The sequence below is a fragment of the Clupea harengus genome, chromosome 9 (genome assembly GCF_900700415.2).
Source record: "Clupea harengus chromosome 9, Ch_v2.0.2, whole genome shotgun sequence".
Taxonomy (NCBI): Eukaryota; Metazoa; Chordata; class Actinopteri; order Clupeiformes; family Clupeidae; genus Clupea; species Clupea harengus.
Genome location: NC_045160.1, coordinates 3,709,942 through 3,714,941, shown reverse-complemented (window position 1 = coordinate 3,714,941; position 5,000 = coordinate 3,709,942). Strand labels below are relative to the sequence as shown.

General features: G+C 48.1%; 1 pseudogene; it reads left to right on the top strand.

The window, feature by feature from the left end:
• Positions 1-5,000, top strand: part of LOC116221791 — a 68,065-nt pseudogene that overhangs the window by 38,376 nt on the left and 24,689 nt on the right.

The window sequence follows — 5,000 nt, the reverse complement described above, 5'->3', positions numbered from 1 at the left end:
GCGAACGCAGAGGATTTTTTTTTTTAATGCATGTTTGCAGTAATTTAATTTGCCTCTCCCAGCTTTCTATGAGGTGATGTTGAAAGCAAAACTCGCACACACCCACACCCACCGAAACACACATGCACACACACACCCACACACACCGAAACACACATGCACACACACCCACACACACCGAAACACACATGCACACACACCCACACACACCGAAACACACATGCACACACACCCACACACACCGAAACACATGCACACACACCGAAACACACATGCACACAGATCCACACACTGCGGGATTAGCGTCCGTGTTGTTTTTATGTAGAGCGGGTGTTAGCGTCTCCTCTTGTTCCTCGTTTCATGATGGCAGCATCCCTCTGTTTGAGGCATGGTTGTTTTTCCTGCTCTTGTTTTTGCTCTCTCTCCGGCCTCTGTTGGCCTCACTTGCTCATCCTCTTTTTCATCTCCCCTCCCTCTCTCTCTCTCTCTCTTTCTCTCTCTCCCTCTCCCCCACGCTCCTGTGCCAGCCTGTCTCCCTCTCCAACATTGGCATGAGGGCACAGCTGGCTCGAGGTTGCCGTGGGTCCTTGATCCATAGCATGGGTTTTCAGCCGGCACTTTCAGCTCACCGGCTGTGCAGTCGAGCATTTCTCTCCTCGCCGACGTAGCAGTGATGCTAACAGCGCTAACATGGTACGGTCTGCAGGGAGTTGCCAACTGCATGAGGTGCCAAGTGTGAGGCAGCCCGTTGTACACTAACGTGCGAGGGCAATTAGTTTACGATTAAGTGTGCTTGTGTTTGTGTAGTGGGCGAGGAGTGCTCTCAAGGACAACTGAGACGAACGTCTGCTGTTTATTGTGTGAAGTGCTTTTGACCTTTGCCTTTATCACTCTCCGTCGTTATCTCCATATCGCTGTTTCTGTCTCTCACGCTCTTTCCTTCTATCTGTCTGTTTCTCTCTCTCTTTCTATTTGATCTCGATATACATGATCTACATATAAATCTTGACGTTCATGGGCGATATCACGGTGTTACGGCCTACCGGGGTATTTACAAATCCAGAAGGTATGATTTTTCAATGCAGTCAACAATACAGACGCTCCTTTTTCTATTAAACTGACACGGAGCCAACTAAGCCAACAGAAGAATTATTTGGAGGTAGCAAAAAAAGAATTGACGTGTGGTGACCACTCGCAGTCAGGACTTACATTTTATATAATTCACAGTGATCTCAGCCATGTTCTTATGTGTTTACATTCACACTACTGTTAGTAGGTCGGGTAACTACGTTTCCCATACACCCTAGGAGGTGATTAAGTTGTGTGCTCTGCGACAATGACCAAGTGGAGTGGTGTTGAAATAAACAAAGGGTGATCTTTTTAACTCTTCAATGAGGAGTTGTCTCCGCCTTTCCCCAGCGTTCAGCTTCCACACTTGTGACCCTGTTTATTCTTGGACGATTCCGTAGTTTACAGTGCATGATGGCTAATGTAGTTTCGCTCACATCAGCTCATTTCTGCTCTATAGGTCTTCTAGCTAATCAATTACATATGACTAGATATGGAATCATGAGAATATTGCCGCATAGAACTTTATCTTGAGAGGACTTCTTCCAACTACAAAAGCAGTTTATTAGCCAGATGATTTTATTCAAATGCCAGTCTTGCACCACCACCCACACATCATCTCCGTTCAGCCCACTGACTTTCGGGATCTTCCACAGCAGTGTCATCATACCTCCAGCAAGGTCTGCTGAATCGATGGAAGAAGGGCACTTATTTCCCATCTATTCATGGGCCATAAGCATTTAAAACCCAGCAAGGCTTGTCTAAGTAGGCTAATTGCATATTAGTCACATTGCATTGTAGGCTAGACGATGCCATACATGCTACAGTGACTTCTATCACCAGCAGCTTCGGATTTTACTTTTTTTTTTTTTTTTCGCAAATACCGTCATACGTATAACGCGTACCCCGGTGAATGTCAGGAAAGTATGAAGGGATGAAAAAATAGATACCGCCCAGGCCTAGTGCTAAATTGGAGTTATTGACAAATGTACCAAATAAAAGTGAACTCTCTCTCTCTCTCTCTCCCTCTCTCTCTCTCTCTCCTCTCTCTCTCTCTCTCTCTGTGTGTCTCACCCATGCTCCTCCTGTCTCCCCCCCCAGGGCTCGTCTCTGATCCACCAGAAGGTGTCCCCCCCCACTGAGGGTCAGGGCTCCCCCATCCTCTCCTTCATCGTCCTGGAGCAGTTCAACGCCATCCGCCTGGTCCAGGGCATCCACCAGTCTCTTGCCGCCCTCAGCAAGGTCATCCGCGGCACCTCCCTGCTCACCGCAGACGTCCACAAACTGGCCACCGCGCTCCTCAATCAGGAGGTGTGTGTGTGTGTGTGTGTGTGTGTGTGTGTGTGTGTGTGTGTGTGTGTGTGTGTGTGAGAAGTTACTGTATGTGTCTATGTTTCTCAATCAATTTTTCAGTTGTTTCCAAAAGCAAGTTTGAGTCTGTGTGTTCCTCTGAGTGTACCTACGTAGCTCACAACCTCTCTTAGATAAACACACACACACACACGCACACACACACACACACACACGCACACACACACTCAACTTTCGCCATACAGCTTTGAGTGTGTGTGTTGTGGTTTAGCAGCTTAAAACAGACCTTTGGTAAGGTTTCAAACACTCTCCCTAACCCCCTCCTTCTCTACTACTTTCTCATTTAGTCATCACTCGGGGTGTGCCCCTGCTTGCTTTGCCAGTTACAGTTCTTAATTAAACTCTGTAAAAGAGTGATAGGCATCAAAGCAGATTGGCTGTGTTTAACTGGGGGCTTTTTGATAGCGCCTTTTGATTAATTTAATCCTCTTATTTTAATCAAAACGCCACCGGCCGCCATTTCCTGTTTCCCATCCCAGCCTGGCCTCTCTGATCTGGGCTGGCTGCAAGGGAGACTGGGCAGGGGACGCTATCCATGACACTCTCTCTCCACCTCTCTCACCCGCTCTATCTCACCCTCTCTCTCTCTCTCTCTCTCTCTCACTCTCTCACACACCCTCTTCCTCTCCCTCTCTCACCCTCTCTCTCTCTCTCTCTCTCTCACTCTCTCACACACCCTCTTCCTCTCCCTCTCTCTCCCTCTCTCTCTTTCTCTCTCTCTCCCTCTCTCACCCTCTCTCTCTCTCTTTCTCTCTGTCTCTCTCTCTCTCTCTCTCACCCTCTCTTTCTCTCAGTGGATTGTGTTTGGGACTTTAAAGTTGGGATTTTGAAATGAGCTGTTTATATTTTCATAGACAAACACACTAAGACATTTTCGAATCTTCCAGCTGCAATATATTTCGTCATTATTCTAGCTCTCCCATGTCTTGCTCCCCCCCCCCCCCCCCCCCCCCTCCTTTTCCTTCTCTCCGGCTCTTTGATCTCGTCTTTCTCTTTCTCTCCTCTCAGTCTATCCCAGCTCTTCTGTCTTCTTGTGTACAGCGCACCCCCTTATCCTTTGTCACATCGCATTACTGGATTTACACAGTGGATGCCTATATGGCCCATATACCACCCAAGTAATGTATTCCTAATGCCCACACACACCAACACCCACAACACACACACACACACACCCACAACACACCACACACATGGCGTGCAAAGATTGCATTCAGATCAGCCTGTTCGATAAAAGATTTGGATGTAATGGCTTCAGTGTATGGCATGTAACTTACAGTATATGATACACACACTTTAAATCACACACATTCACGGAACCATGGCGTGTATGTATCTTAGCTATACTGGAAGTCCACTCATATGTATGTCCTGTAAACACACACACACACACACACACACACACACACAGTCCTAGAGTGTAGCCTCACTGTCAAAAGCCTGCCCCTTTTACTACATGCCCCCACTCTACTGAAAGTCACTTTGGATGAAAGTGTTGGCTAAGTAACTAAATCAAAATGTAAATGTGCTCTGTCTACCATGTGACACAGCCGCTCCGATAAGCAGCTGGAGTGTGTGTGTGTGTGAGTGTGTGTGTGTGTGTGAGTGTGTGTGAGTGTGTGTGAGTGTGTGAGAGTGTGTGTGAGTGAGTGAGAGGGAGAGAAAGAGAGACAGGTGTATGTGTGAGTGTGAGTGTGTGTGTGAGTGAGTGAGTGAGTGAGAGAGAAAGAGAGACAGGTGTGTGTGAGTGTGTGTGTGTGTGTCTGTGTGTGTGTGTGTGTGTGTCTGTGTGTGTGTGTGCGTATGACAGAGTGAGAGACTAGCCTCCTGGTCTCACTGGATCCTGGCTCTAGCTCATGATGGGATTGGGGCGTTGGGGGTGAGTGGTGTCTCTCTCCTTTGGCCGTCCCTAAATCCAGACAGATCTCCCTTTAATCGCTTCACAAGCCTGCGGTGCCCGCCCTGCACTGTTTACCCCTCTTTAATTACCATGATCATCCCTCTTTCTCTTTCTCTCGCTCCCCTGCTCCCTCCCTCTGTCTGTCCTCTCTCTTTCTCTCTTTTTTTCTTCCGCGCATTGCCCCCTTTCTCTAGTGATCTTTTTTTGTGCTCTCTCCATCTCCGGGCTTCCTCTCCTGCTTGCAAACATCCTCTCTTCCCTTTTCTCTCTCTCTCTCTCATTAGCACCCTCTTTCTCTCTGTCTCTTGTTCATCTTCACTTGGTACACCTTCCCCACCCCCTTTTCCCTTTCTCTATTTCTCTTTCTCTAGCCCTCTATCTCCTGCACCCTCACTTTCTTTCTTTCCTCTCGCTCCCTCTGTCCCTCTCTCTCCCTCTCTTTCTGGGGGATTAGTGGAGGAGTGTGCAGTGTGTTAGATTAGGGCCTGAGCTGGGCTGTGTGTGTCATCAGTGCTCCTCTGTGTGTGTGTGTGTGTGTGTGTGTGTGTGTCATCAGTGCTCCTCTCTGCCCGGCCCAGCCTGTCAGGCTTTGTGGAGCAGCTCAAAATGAAAGGCCCAGGCTTGTGAGTGTGAAAGAAGGGGAGAAAATGTGTGTGTGTGT